We start from the raw sequence: 15,477 nt of genomic DNA, 5'->3' as shown, positions 1-15,477 counted from the left end.
GAGCCTCCATGCTCTTCGATGTAGTGAGCGAGGTCCTCAAAGAATGAAATACACAAGAAAGTGTAGGCAGGGAAAACCACAGTTTATCTATAATCCAGTGATAGTGCTGATAAAAGCAGAAGTTACTGCCGTTGCTAACTTACTTTATGTTTGCAGAACACTTTGTCTTTAGGAATGTGTTTGATGGCTACCTGCAAGATACAAACGAGACTTTGGTTAGTCACATCATACAGTGAGTGCCTTGAATATGACAATGTGTGTCTAATACATACGGGTAAATGATCTTCTCTCCGACAGCCTGCAAACACAGATCCACAGCTTCCTTTGCCGAGCTGATTTTTCTCTTCATATTTCTCCTCAAATTCAGCTAAAATAAAACATAAACATCCTTTTAGTTTGACAGTACATCAGAAGAATTTCAATGATAATTTACACAGGTTATATAAGCTGTAATATATATATATATATTACAGCTTATATACATACGGGTAAATGATCTTCTCTCCGACAGCCTGCAAACACAGATCCACAGCCTCCTTCGTCAAGCTGATTTTGCTCTGAAGTCTGAAGTCAATAACCAGCTCCTTTGTTTTGGTGGTGTTGAGGAGCAGATTGTTGCCTTGGCACCACTCTGACAGCCGCTCCACCTCGTACCTAAGCGGGTAGTTTCTGGATCTGTAGCTGGTGATGTGCTGGACACCCTGCCACACCTGCCTGGAGTTGTTACTCCTGAGCTGGTCCTCTATCCTCCTTCTGTATGTTGCCTTGACCTTGCAGATGCCTCTTTTCAGGTTGGCTCTAGCAGCACTGTCGAGTGCCGTATCCCCCGACCTGGAAGCAGTGTTCCTGGCTTTAAACAGGCTCTGGACCTCCTTAGTCATCCAGGGATTCCTGTTGGGATAAATCCTCAGACATCTGTTCCTGGTGACATTGTCCGTGCAGAACCTCATGTAATCCAAGACTGCTGTAGTGTGGTTCTCCGTGTCCTGGTGTTCAAAACCTCCCAGTCGGTTCTCTGGAAGCAGTCCTGTAGCTGGTGGGAACATTTTAGTCCCTTTGTCAACAACATATTTTAGTTAATGGGAAAAGTATTTGGATATTAATAGAATTATGGCAAACTCTTTATTTCTCTATAAAATCTGCGAGAATTTCACTTTCTTTTCTAAATAAAATCTAACAGCAAAGATATCTGGTCAAACTTTCAAACAATTGTATTTGGTCCTCATTTGTTTGTAAAGGAATCACACAAAAGGTTTCAATAACTTGAAAAAATTATTTGTATATTTTCATAAAACATGAAAATGAAAAGATGTACAATGACATAACAGGGTGGACCTTGGGCATGTCAGGTTGGACACGTTGTGAAATGTCATTGAATGGCCTCATAAATGCCATAAATAAAACCTTAATAAACTTTACTTAACCACACAACACATGAAAGGATCAGATTTGACAAAGCTATTCTGTAATCTGGATGAGAGAGCAGGGAGAGGGACCTAAAACCGAGCCATAGCCTTTTTCTTAGTCTTTGATTCAATATATCCCTCTATGGGACGAAGAAAAGCTCGACAGATTTGTCCACACTTTTCAGCTTGTCATACAAACTTTGGGCATCAGGGATGTCTCCTCCATGGGCTACAATCCAGTCTGCTGACCTTTTGAGGGCCCCACCCACACTATCTGGTACCCCATTTCCATGGCTAGCTTCAAAGAAACTCCATGTTATTTCTTTGAACCCATTCTTGAATGGTTCCATTAAGAGGTAGAAGAAATTTCCCTTTTGTTGATAATGTGTTGCAGGCCCGTCACTGAAAAAATTAAGTATGCTAACTTGAGGGTGCCGTTCACTCAGTACCTTCAGAACTGGAACAAGGTGGGCCTAGATGGCCACAGGGTCGTGTCTTGTGGAGGGTGATATGGAGTAAAAGGTGTGCGGGGCTTGTTCACGAGCGTTGTGTGTCCAGACTGGCCTGCTGGTGTGAACTTCCAAAATGCACAGATTGGATTTCTTCACTGTAGTTGCACGAGTAATTTTCACTCAAATCTATGTGCAAGAGGTACTCGTGCTTCAGACTCCTCCTGAGCTCCCTGCACGCATCAAACTGCCATTTAATGTTAAAGACATGGCGCCCAAAATGGAGGAGCCTCTCCTGGAAATCTGAGTTAAGGTCATGTTCCCTTTTTGTTATCTCCCTTTTCACTTTGAGTGTTGACACTATTTCATCCTTCATAATTATATTAAATCAATTCAATGTCCTTCCTGTCATGAACCATGTCCACCCTGTCATGGGAGGCTTTCTGACAGGGTGGACATTTTCAGCTAATTTTATCATTAAATGAGTACATGGTGGACCTTCAGTTAGCGACATGATTCAGTTGCACTTTTTAACTAATATATTTCAGATTTCTGAAAGGTATTTATATTAACTGATATTTCACTATGACAGAGTGGACATGTTAAGCTTGACAACATCCAACTACACACATGAAACAATGAAAATTACTAAATGTAAGTGCAAATACTTACTTTGTAGCTAGCCACTGTTTTTCCTCAGCAGTTAAGACCTTCCTCTTCCTATTACCCCTCCTTATATCACCATCAGATGTACACTAAAGAAAGACTAAATGCTGGTAATTCTCAAAGAATGACATTCACAAAGATTGCAAATATTTTCCATCAGCTTACTTTGGCCTCATCTTCCTGGAGGGAGCCTCCATGCTCTTCGATGTAGTGAGCGAGGTCCTCGGCAGGCATTGGTCTCTCCAGCACAAGAATCAGCTCCTGCTGTAGATCATACCAGTCCAGCAGGGACACAGGTGCTGAGTGCCCCACTGAACTGGCAGTGCTACCTTCCAGCTTCAGCATGACAGCCACCTCCACTGAAATCTGCCTCCCATTCTTGTCCTGAAACATCACAGCAACAAAGAAAGTGTTAGGCAGGGAAAACCACAGTTTATCTATAATCCAGTGATAGTGCTGATAAAAGCAGAAGTTACTGCCGTTGCTAACTTACTTTATGTTTGCAGAACACTTTGTCCTTAGGAATGTGTTTGATGGCTACCTGCAAGATACAAACAAAACTTTGGTTAGTCACATCATACGGTGAATGTCTTGAATATGACAATGTGTGTCTAATACATACGGGTAAATGATCTGCTCTCCGACAGCCTGCAAACACAGATCCACAGCCTCCTTTGCCGAGCTGATTTTTCTCTTCGTATTTCTCCTCAAATTCAGCTAAAATAAAACATAAACATCATTTACACAGTACAGCAGAAGAATTTCAATGATAATTTACATAGGTTATATAAGCTGTAATATATATATATATATATTGCCTAGGTAATAGGTAATATCTAATATAAATACTTATATTAAATATAATGCACTTGAAGCTAAATGTTACATTATTTATTAATGACTGACCTCGCTGGGCATCTATTTGGTCCTTTATGGTCTCTGTTTTCTTTGTTCTCTTCCTGCTTGGTGTTTCCTCAGCAGTTAAGGCCTTCCTCTTCCAATTACTCCTCCTTATGTCCCCATCAGATGTACAACCTTCTAAATTGCTGCTACTGGATTCTATAAATGACAATAACACATTGAAACATTAGCATGATGACACTCACATGTTTGTAGTTTGATTGAAAATGTGTGTTTAGATCAGTGTGACAAAGTTAAAGGACATTATAATATTCAACCACTACATCTAAAATGTAAGTTAATTATGCAGCTGTAATTTCACAAAATGCACCAGCCTACCACTTTCCACTGAGGAGGAGGCTGACTCTTGATTTAAAACGACGTCCAGGAGTCTCCTCCTTCTCTTTGCCTTTCTTGAGGGTCCCTCTCCATCTTCTGTGACTTTCCTCTTTCCTTTTTTCCCTGTCCTGACCTCATCCTGACTGCATGTGGAAGGTCTGCAGTGGTCTATCAGAATGTGAACTGAAACAGATTATCTTTTCTTAATGACAGATGTGTGTATGGGTGTTTGTTTTACCTTGAGACAGCGTACTGATAATCTTTACTTTCTTCCTGATGAAGTTAGTGGACCTGAACTCTTTGTTGTGGAGCATTTCAAACAGCACCACTCCTACCTGCCACACTGTTGTAGGTCCAGCACTGTATGTACAGGAGTTCAGCCACTCTGGAGGGACATGAGCACTGGTACCTTGAGGATAAAGACATAAGAATAAATGTTAGAGGAGGAGTGGCTTTGGTTTTTAAATCACTGATTGGAGAAGAGCGAAATCTGAAGTAATAACATACCATAAAAAGTCCGATACTTAGATGTCTTTTTGTTGATGCAGCTCATTCCAAAGTCTATGAGACGAAGTCGTGGGACATCTGAGCCGGTCTCAATCAGGATATTTTCAACTTTGATGTCTCTGTGGAAGATGCTGTTTTGTTTCAGGTGGACTGCTGCATCAACCAACTGTTGTATTATAATCTGAAAGAGGAAAAAAAACAGGTTAGATATTTAAGAAGAGAGGATGGTGTGACATTTTTTATGGCTTTAAATTATTTTGATAACCATTATGAAATCATTTACATCAAACAAAGCAGAAAGTGTGACGATGTCTCTCAAAGAATGACATTCACAAAGATTGCAAATATTTTCCATCAGCTTACTTTGGCCTCATCTTCCTGGAGGGAGCCTCCATATTCTTCGATGTAGTTAGCGAGGTCCTCGGCAGGCATTGGTCTCTCCAGCACAAGAATCAGCTCCTGCTGTAGATCATACCAGTCCAGCAGGGACACAGGTGCTGAGTGCCCCACTGAACTGGCAGTGCTACTTTCCAGCTTCAGCATAACAGCCACCTCCACTGAAATCTGCCTCCCAGTCTTGTCCTGAAACATCACAGCAACAAAGAAAGTGTTAGGCAGGGAAAACCACAGTTTATATATAATCCAGTGATAGTGCTGATAAAAGCAGAAGTTACTGCCGTTGCTAACTTACTTTATGTTTGCAGAACACTTTGTCCTTAGGAATGTGTTTGATGGCTCTAAGAATTTCAATGATAATTTAGACAGGTTACCTCTAACAATTCTCCATATATATATATTTTAAAAAAAACATATATATATATATATATATATATATATATATATATATATATATATATATGCAGCTAGGAACATAGGTTATTTAGGAAAATACAGAATATGAATTCATAATGTCTAAGATCAAAGCCAATTATAACAACTCCCCCTTTTGACATGATTTAATCATGTCAACTAAATGAGGTAGGACTGTTATATTCTGTATTGTGTCACACCTGTTAGCGGCAGCCAACTTAGCAGGTCCCCAAACTGCAAGTGGCCAACTACCTTGAGGTGCAGCACAACCAGACAGGAGATTCTTGTTATCCCCCTTTTGATAAAATTTCATTATGTGAGCTGTTATGTGTAAGCTGTTCTTCTTTGCGATTATCAGCAGCAAGCAAGTTTTCATTGCATATGCATGTGTAAAATAATTGTAATGCGTTAGCTAAACCTTTCTGTATCAGGAGTGTTTATCATGATGCTGGGAACAGAACCTCTTTCCCAGATTAGTTCAACCTTCATTACTCAACTGATCATAACTCTGCAATGAGCACTTAAAAGCTATAAGTATCACGCCTGTACGTGTATGCAAGGAATAAATCAATAAATGTTTCAATATGTCTTAAAATTAGTGTGTGTATGTGGCCCCTAACCCAATCTCTGTGTAGAATCTTAGTTCATTTTGGCCCAAAACTATATGTGGTTTAAGCAGTGGCAAGACCCTGCTCACCCATAAGTACCATTACAACACAACAATAATTAATTAAGCTACAATTCATAAAATATTGAAACTCAAAAAGTGCTTAAGGCAATTAACATCACCATCAGGATCGTCCACTGTTCGCAGCGAATAGGAGCGAAAAAACCGATGGCTGATATCCGGGAAAATTCTCCTATTCCCCCTTGGCGACCGACCACTTAATTACCTTTCAGTGCCTACGGTCCCGCTCCGAACAGCCGATTCACACCAATGGCAATGGACGTATGTATGAATTCCTATGATTAATAATTGGTCTACTTAAAATCATTAAACTAAAGAGGAACATCACAAAACACAAAACAATACAGACATTTAAACATGACGTGAATATGAAGATATGACCCTGTTGAGAACAGATGAGTAACTGACAATTTCTTTTGAGTGAAAATTTTATGATAACATTGTGCAGAGTGGTGCAGTGCAGCTCAGTCTCTTCTGGTCCAATCCTGTCACTGCTTGGTGTTTGGTTGTCCTTCTGGCTGAACCTCAGTTCAGCAGTCTGAGCTAACTAGGAAGGAGAGGTTACCAGCACTTCACTTCCACAAAGGGGTCTTTACCACCCGTTTTCCCTAACTAATCTTTTTCTTTGGGACAATTCAGGAGATAATTCAGATTATTTTGTTGACAGTGGTTGAAGGTTGTGTGGTTGTTCAACCATTATCTTGGCATGATGATCGTGCCTCCCAGAATTTCAGACCGACGTCTTGTCAGTCACTTGGCTGTGAGTCCTGTAGAGGTTCTGCTGCCGATGCAGTTAATTTAAGCTGTGGATGAATGTTAGCAGGAGAGAGAACCGACCAGCACAACATGTCATTTTCACAATGTTCTATATTCAGGAATTCCCTTTTAACAGGTTCAATCCCAGTATTCATTGGTCGACCAATTAAGTTTTCATATGAACCCCAAACAAAAACAAATATATAAACCGAAAGAATAAAAATAAAATAAAAATAAATGAAATAAAAACAAAACAACTGGCCAGTTGATAGACACCATGTTTTAGGACAATACCAAAATACTCACCAACCTGCTGTACAGCATTAATGAGAAATCCAGTACCATCAACTTTTTCTGTGGAAAAAACTTCAAACCATTTAGAGAACACAGCAACACAAAGACAAAACACAAGACAACATAGAACAAAAGACAAAAGAAAGACAAAGACTCACAGAATTTTGGGAAAAACTTGAGAAGTGTTAGTAAACTATGATCTCCACCCCCCCGATGAGACTTAGTCTCATCCGTATGTTAGTTCTGCTGAACTCTTCCACTGCAGTTTCTGCTCCTGTGTTGCTGCTGCAGGACAGAAATGTTTGTGGTTAGATTTCATTTTGGGAGCAGCACAGCATCAAGAAAGCAGCCATTTCTTCTCAATGAGTAACTGATTAACCTTTTTGGGATAAATATTGTCTGTCCTCTTAATTCAGCTCAGAGTGTTTTTGATAAAATTTCAGCATGATCTGCTTAATTCTCACTTGTTACTTAATACTAAATTCTATTTAATTCTTACCAGTGGCTGTGTTTCGTGATGCTGAGCCATCCACAGACAGTTCAGGATCAGCATTCATTTTTAATTTGAATTTTTTTTCCATTTGAATTAGAAACCCTTCATGTGGTACCAACAGTGTGACATCAGAGTTTCTTATAACATCACATGATACAATAACATATTTCCATACAAATTAGAATCAAAGACAAAGGTTTATTCTATTTTTCTATTTGTCTTAATTCCTCATTTATTTATTTTTTAGATGAGCCATGTGGCCTTGTGCTGCTAACTTTTTCCTTAGCAGTGCCACAGCATCGCGCTTGTGTTGTCAAACATCAGATCTTTGGTTGGTTATTGATCACTGTTACCTTGCATGCATGCTTTGACCTAAGGGCCCAGATTCTTGATATTATTTTGTAATATTTTTCTTTGCTCGTAGCAGTTTTGGAATGTTAGCTAAATTGTTCAGGATCCTTCTTGTTTTTCCTTGACATGAATTAGACCTTTAATCGTGCAGTTCAAAGCTCTGTGCTTTATCTTACTTAGAGCAGCTCTGCCTCAATTTATTCTGTTTTACTTAATCTTTACTTCTTTCTTCCAGTATGTGTGGATGTATGTGGGTGTATGTGTACGTATAGATGTGTGTGTGTGTGTGTTTATGTGTGTCTGTATGTGGCCTTGGGTTTCACTGCTTTGTTTTATTTTCTTCTATCTTGTGAAGCACTTTGTGCTACATTTTCTTGTATGTAAAGTGTTATAAAAATAAAGTTTGATTGATTGATTGATTGATTAAGTGCACCCGATTAAACTACTTGGGTCATCTCCCGTGTAATTTCTCGAATGAACCAGAACACATGATTAAAACGTTCTCACAGAACATTTTATTCATCCCATTCATATCTTTTTCGTTCGACCAACATGTCATGACTGAGCACAGATCGGATTGTACCATACCATTTTGTTTCTCAATAAATTGCAATTGAAGTGGGTTGTTACCATTTTCCAGAGATCTTTTAGTCACCTGGTGTGGAGTGGTGGGAAGAGAGGGTGTGTCCAGATTATTGTTGTAGTTCTTTGTCACTTGAGCTTTTAATGTCTGACTTGCACACTGGAGAGGTGTGAAAATTAGTTATTGTAACCATTATTGTTTCTGCTACTGCGGTTCTACAGTCTAGTCTCCACAGTAGTGTTTTCCTTTGGTTTCATAGTCAGTGGTCTGTTCAGTCTCTGATAGAGTTTTAGTCCCCGTGGTCTAGTCTTTGTTAGTAGGTGAGGTTCCTAAGTCAGTCCGGACCTCAGTTAATGTTCTTTCGGCAGGATCTTGAGCCTGAGTACAGTGATCCTTGTGGATCCAGTTACTCAGTCTATTCTCGGTCAACCATACCTTTACACAATGTGTTGTAGCTTCTGCGTCCTGTCCATATAGGAGAGGACCAGTTAAGTTTGTTCACTTTCCTGGTCCTGTTCCTTGGTGAGTATTTATGTAACCTGTTGAGATATCCTCATCACCGTGTTATTCAGTTGTTTCACATTCACACAAGTTTCCATACTGTAGTACAACAAGGGGTGAGCCTGTTGGTGCAGTTGTAAATGGACAGGGTGTTTCCTCCCTGTCATGACCTCATGTGGGACAACATTCATGGTGGCATTTGGAGTAAATCTTAGGCTAACACAATACGTAGAGCTTCAGCCCAGGTTAACTGTGTGTCTGCACAGACTTCTGTTTGGCCTTTTTGATGGTTCTATTTGCTCTTTTCACTAGTCCTTGTAAAGCTGGGTGAGAGACTGCACTGAGCTTATGTGTAATTCCAAACAATTTTTCCACTTCTCCTAGTTCTTCATTGGAGAAGTGAGTGAATACCATTGTCTGATCTTATCACTTCTGGTACCCCCAAATCTTGGAATAATTTCTCTTGTAAGCCATTTAATGACTTCTTTTCCTTTTTCGGTTTTAGTAGGTGTGGCTTCTACCCATCTAGAAAAGGGAGCTACACACCCTAGAAGATATAGTTTACCTTCAGTCCTGTTCGCTGCTCCCATGTCAGTAAACTCAATTACTATCTGTTTCCCAGGGGCATCGGGTACTGGGAAACTACCTAGTCCTGCTTTGAGATTGAACAGCTTGCAAATTTCACAAGATTGCACAAAATATTTCATTGTGTCTTTTAGGTGGGGGTGCCACCAGTGTTGTGAAATGAGCGCTGTTACTTTTGAGCTAGCACAGTGAGCTCTACTGTGTGCTTCTTGACATAGCAAATTTAGTAGTCCAGTTGGAGCTACTATTTTGCCTTCATGATTCCAGCAGCGTCCTGTGGAATCTTTTTTTTTTTTTCGTTCCATGCTTGCTTTTCAGATGGTGCCGCTGCTTCATGAAGTTCTTTAATGTTTTCTAAACATAATTCTCGTTGTGATTTTTCCTCCAATGTTTTCTGAGACATCTGGTTAAATGCAGTATACCTTGCTTTTGTTTTTGCTGCCTTATCTGCTGCATTGTTGCCTCTCGCTACTCTCCCATCTCCCTTTTGATGTCCTCTGCACTTGACTATAGCAACTTGTTTTGGTTCAATTATGGCATAATATAGTTCGAGTAATTGATTCAAGTGCCTGCTGAGGTCACAAAGCCTTTCCTTTTCCAGTGACACATGTCTGGTATAGAGGCATGTCTTTAACTGTAAACACTGTTTTTGTTTTTATTTCACTAATTGATTCAATGTTTATTGTTAGATTAATTAATAGTTATCTGCAGGGTTAGAATTTGCTAATAGTATTAATATAGTGTTCAGCTGTACAGCTCTCTGGTTGCTGTGGCTGTTTTTAAATGTGCCATAAAAACAAACCTTGACTTGACTTGTTATGACTCAGACTTACTGCAGCGCAGCTGTCTTTAAATTTCTTTTAGAGTTTTCTTCTTTAAGAAACTCATTGGTGATATCTGACTCTCGTTGTGCCTTTTATTGCCGTGTTTTTGTTAATTTCCTAATAATCTAACTCACTTTAAACCTTTCTGTAAAGCACTTTGCTGCTCTGTTAAGATAACAGATCAATTGATTCATAGATCTGCTGCAGTTAAATAGTTAAATGGTTTAATGAGATCAAATATAAATACTGATGATGAATATTAACTCAGAATTGGTGAAAATAAGCAGAGGAGAAGTATTTAGATCAGCTAAATTTTAAGTCATGTTACTGTGATCTTTAACACAATAAAGGCTAACCTTTAATGCTTTAAGATGGTAAGAAACTGTCTGACACCTATCTGTCTGACCTTGCTGTTAAATCCTGATATTTTCTAATATGTCATATGGTCTGACTGTCCGGTCTCAGACCTGCTTCAGGTGGAAATCATAAAGTCTCAATTTGTAGAGTTTTTCAGTTTTTCAATTAAAGGATCATTGTATTGCTTCTTATCTCTTCACTGTGATACTTGCATTGAAAAGCGGTTTTCCGATTGTCCATTCAATGTGGTATTTCTCCCATTCAAATTTATTTAAACATAAATTATTGAATTGATGATAAATGCTCTAGTAAAAACTTCCATTATCATTGTAAATTTTTTGACTAAATAACTATATGTAACTCTGGTACTCTTTAAGTACAGGCCAATGATCAATCAGAATCTGTCCTCACTCTCAGGGCTGAATGGGGGAAGAAGGAAGCAGGGTTGGGATGAGATAATCTTAGGGTGAGAGCATTTATGACAAAGCTGAGGATATCTAACCTTTGTCTTTTTCTTGTCTGTATAACTGGTCAGTTTTTTCTTTTGCTAAATGGCATGGTTGTGTTATTGAGCATGCGTGATGTTGGGAAGATGTGTCTTATCTTCTAGTGGAGTAGGATGTGTCCCTGGAAAAGATGACGTTGTGTCTGGCACATGCTGTGTTAGTTGTCCAGAGAATTGCATCTGAATAGAGAATTTAACACAGTTAAAATATATATTTTTCTGCCCTTGCTCTCTGCAATAAACCTGCCTCCTTTAGCTTTGCTGTAGTTTGATTCCTACTGCCTGTTGCTTGTTTTGAAAACATAGAGAAATCACTCAGTTGCGGTGGAGCACTTTCACACCCTCCAAACATTCCTTTCCCTTGCATTTCTCTCGTCCAGTTTACAAATCTATCTGTCCCTCTTTTTTCGTCTTCTCTTGGAACTTTTTTCTGCCTTATAGTCAACGTGTCAAATAATACCGACCCCAATGAGCCGGGTTTATATGTTTTCCACTTATCAACAAAGGTTTGTGACATATTCAGGTATTTCACGTGTTAATCAGAATGGGTGAATGGCACAATACCTGAGTGTTGGACCCCACCAAGAAGCTTCTACACAGAATCTTTTACTCTGTGCGCTTGATCGCTGGGGGTTCACCTCTTCACTCGTTTTAATTCACCAATCTCTGTAACACCCTAACTAAATTCCCCTTTAATTTGTAGTCCAATGCCCCCCTTTTACAGAACCACTTGAGATCTGTCAGTGTAGGAATTCTCGATCAGTCTCGACTGCTCGATACACTTCCACCAACACAGTAAAATATCAACCAAGTAGCAAACCACCCCACATTTTCATGAAAAATAACAAAACTTAGCCCTGTGTCCTTATGCAGAGATAAACCCTTAGTGTATCGTCTGTTCACAACAACTACAGAACCACCGCCGATTGCGGAGAGAAAACAAAAACAAAAAACAGACACACCGCCGATCACGGATTTTACAGTCCAACCACCAAACGTGAAGTAATACAGACCCACCGCCGATTTCAGATAAAGGTCCAAGCGCCTCTTGCACAGAAATTACTCACTCAGTCTATTGTGACATAATACAGACCCACCGACGATTGCAGATAAAGGTCCAAGCGCCTCTTGCACAGAAATTACTCACTCAGTCTATTGTGACATAATACAGACCCACCGCCGATTGCAGATACAGGTCCGAGCGCCTCTTGCACAGAAATTACTCACGCCGCCTATAGTGCAGTAATACAGACCCACCGCCGATTGCAGATAAAGGTCCAAGCGCCTCTTGCACTGAAATTACTCACTCAGTCTATTGTGACATAATACAGACCCACCGCCGATTGCAGATACAGGTCCAAGCGCCTCTTGCACAGAAATTACTCACGCCGCCTATAGTGCAGTAATACAGACCCACCGCCGATTGCAGATAAAGGTCCAAGCGCCTCTTGCACTGAAATTACTCACTCAGTCTATTGTGACATAATACAGACCCACCGACGATTGCAGATAAAGGTCCAAGCGCCTCTTGCACAGAAATTACTCACTCAGTCTATTGTGACATAATACAGACCCACCGCCGATTGCAGATACAGGTCCAAGCGCCTCTTGCACTGAAATTACTCACGCAGCCTATAGTGCAGTAATACATACCCACCGACGATTGCAGATAAAGGTCCAAGCGCCTCTTGCACAGAAATTACTCACTCAGTCTATTGTGACATAATACAGACCCACCGCCGATTGCAGATACAGGTCCAAGCGCCTCTTGCACAGAAATTACTCACACCGCCTATAGTGCAGTAATACAGACCCACCGCCGATTGCAGATAAAGGTCCAAGCGCCACTTGCACAGAAATTACTCACATCGCCGGTCGTGCAGTAATACCGAGATTACTCGCACCGCGATAGCGGACTAATAGACCCCCGCCCATTGGTATCTAATTCCTATTCAGTTTAGAAGACAGGATGAATTTATGGTATATTAATTTATGTCTTTTATTTGGCCAAATTGTACTAAACTAGGACACATATGACTCTCCCTATATGAGACTATGTGTTTATACTTTACATGTGACCATCTAGTAAACCTGTAGACACAAATTTTGTGCTTTTGATTTAGTGATTGGAGGACATCCTAATTCAGACAATTTAGTTGAGAATGACCAATGTGCAGAAATTTCACATATCCTGATACAAGAGGTTTTCTGCTCACCTTGTGTTTTAGGCGCCTTGAATTGTCTGAAGAAGAGTCCCCTCCAACCAGCTCCGGAAGTCCTCGATCAGACACGGTCTCAGAGTCAGCCAATCCGGGTCACGGCACCAATTGTTAGCCCGATTTTTTCATTGGAAGTCCAAGAACAAGCTGGAGAAATCGTTTATTAAAAAAAGTATTTATTAGTGGTCACAAGTAAAGTATATTGCAGCGCTGGACTCGGAGTGCCAGAGCTCCCGCAGGAAATCCGTCAGGCCGAGCCCCGTTATCCGGAAACATGTCATATTTATATTCAGCTTTATCTCACAGAAGTTGTATTCACACTTGTCAGAGTATAATTGGCCAGTTTTGAGTGGCATGATCAGGCCAGCTGCTGTCCTTGTTGTGTTCCTTGGATGTGATAAACAATGTGTGTATGTGTGAGTGCTGTTTTAGGCTCGGATCTAATGTACCAGACCTATCTGCCCTAATAGAGATGTTTTGTCTGACCCAGTTGTTTATGTCATTCTAAGGTCTTGGACCATTTAAGGTCATCTGTTGTGCAGTATGAGCAGAGTGGAAAAGTACCTGCTAGGAACATAGGTTATTTAGGAAAATACAGAATATGAATTTATAATGTCTAAGATCAAAGCCAATTATAACACCCAGAAAATGTCTGGATTTGTGGATATGGCGGATGGTTTGAATGAGACAAATTTTGTCACTGAAGCTCTTGTTTTTATGGTGGTAGGCCTACAAGGCCATTAGAAGGCCCCAATTACCTACTACCTGACCAAGTTATTATCGCCAGAGACTCAGGAGGTTCTGCTTGTTCATGCGTCGGAGGAACTGCATAAGTGCGGCATAAGAGTGGTATGTGTTAGAGTCCTGCGCGGGACTGTTTTCTTCCGCATGCTCCGCTGAATTTCTGACCATTACCACCCGCTCCCGCAATGTGTATGTCCACTCCCGCCCGCACCCGCAAAACTTTGAGACTTTATGCCAGCACAACAATAGAAATGTCTTCTCGAGTCCCGCAGGAGAAAACACGTAATTTCATAGGCTTTTAATAAAGAGATTCATGGACAATTGAGAAACTTCTCCAAATGTCAGACTTGCCTTGCTTTGTCTTTGTGCTGTAAAGATCTTCTTTGAGCTTCCTTTCCACATAATTTATTCTGTTTATCCTGTCGCTAAGATACATCCCGACAGTGTTGCCAGGTGGGAAATGTAGTATCATCGTATTTTGAGGTAAATTATCGTACACCCTTCATAACTAAAATAACAAGTCTATTGTGCGCTATAGTCACTCTAGTGTTGAATAGCGTCTAACAGGTCGTCACGGCTTTGCATCATCAACCCCACGTTAGGCTAAATGTCCCCGTAAACAATAAAATAGAAAAGCACGATTAGCTTGAAACTTGTCACATGGAAATGCCTTCAGGGTTCACAAAAAAATCCAACAGACAGTGCGACAGGCTGGTTACAACCGATTACAACCACACATTCACAGAATGGTCAAATTATCGTATTTGTAGCCTTTTTGGGGATTATTGATAGTACATCGTACACAGGGCAAAATTATAATATAAATACGGCAATTACCGTACACCTGGCAACGCTACATCCCTGTCCCGCAGTATTTTTTATTTTTCGCCCGCGACTGCCCGCAGAAAAGTTCATACCGCCCACTCCCGCGAGAGTTGAGTTGGTCCCGCGGGACCCGGCGGGACCCAATCCCAATGCAGCCCTCTCGTATGCGTCAAAATAGATGGGCGTGCCTCCAATGTCCGCTTGTGCAACCTGCCTGGGTGCCAGCAAAAGGGTAACCCTATTGAGCCCTTAAAAACATTCTTTCCACATCCAGTAACTAGTGAGAGGGTGATTGTGCGGATGGATGCTTGCCATATGTTGAAGTTGGCATGGAATATGCTGCAGGCTTACAGTCCATTAACCAGCACCAGTGGCCAGATCAACTGGAGATACATCATTCATCTGAATGATGTCCAAGCAAAAGGTAGATTGCATGCAGCTAACAGGGTAACAGACAAGCATGTGAATTTTGATTCACAGAAGATGAAGGTGTCCCTAGCTGCACAGACACTGAGTCGCTCTGTGACAGTGGCTCTGCGTGTGTGGCATACAGAGCCATCAGTGATATACCCACATTGTTATTATTTATATGTTTAATATTACTTGCATTAAGTATAAGTCATGAGTGTGTTGAAAATTGTCTGTGCGTTGTCTGATCGGGAAAGGTTCGTTTAT

General features: G+C 40.5%; 1 pseudogene; it reads right to left on the bottom strand.

The window, feature by feature from the left end:
- LOC140280340 (uncharacterized) overlaps positions 1 to 15,197 on the bottom strand; it is a 29,228-nt pseudogene extending 14,031 nt beyond the window's left edge.
- Positions 15,198 to 15,477: the final 280 nt, after the last annotated feature.

This window comes from Leuresthes tenuis, unplaced genomic scaffold, assembly GCF_036924035.1.
Source record: "Leuresthes tenuis unplaced genomic scaffold, fLeuTen1.0.hap1 SCAF_21, whole genome shotgun sequence".
NCBI lineage: Eukaryota > Metazoa > Chordata > Actinopteri > Atheriniformes > Atherinopsidae > Leuresthes > Leuresthes tenuis.
Note: the sequence above shows the minus strand (reverse complement) of the source record. Positions and strands in the feature narration are given on the sequence as shown.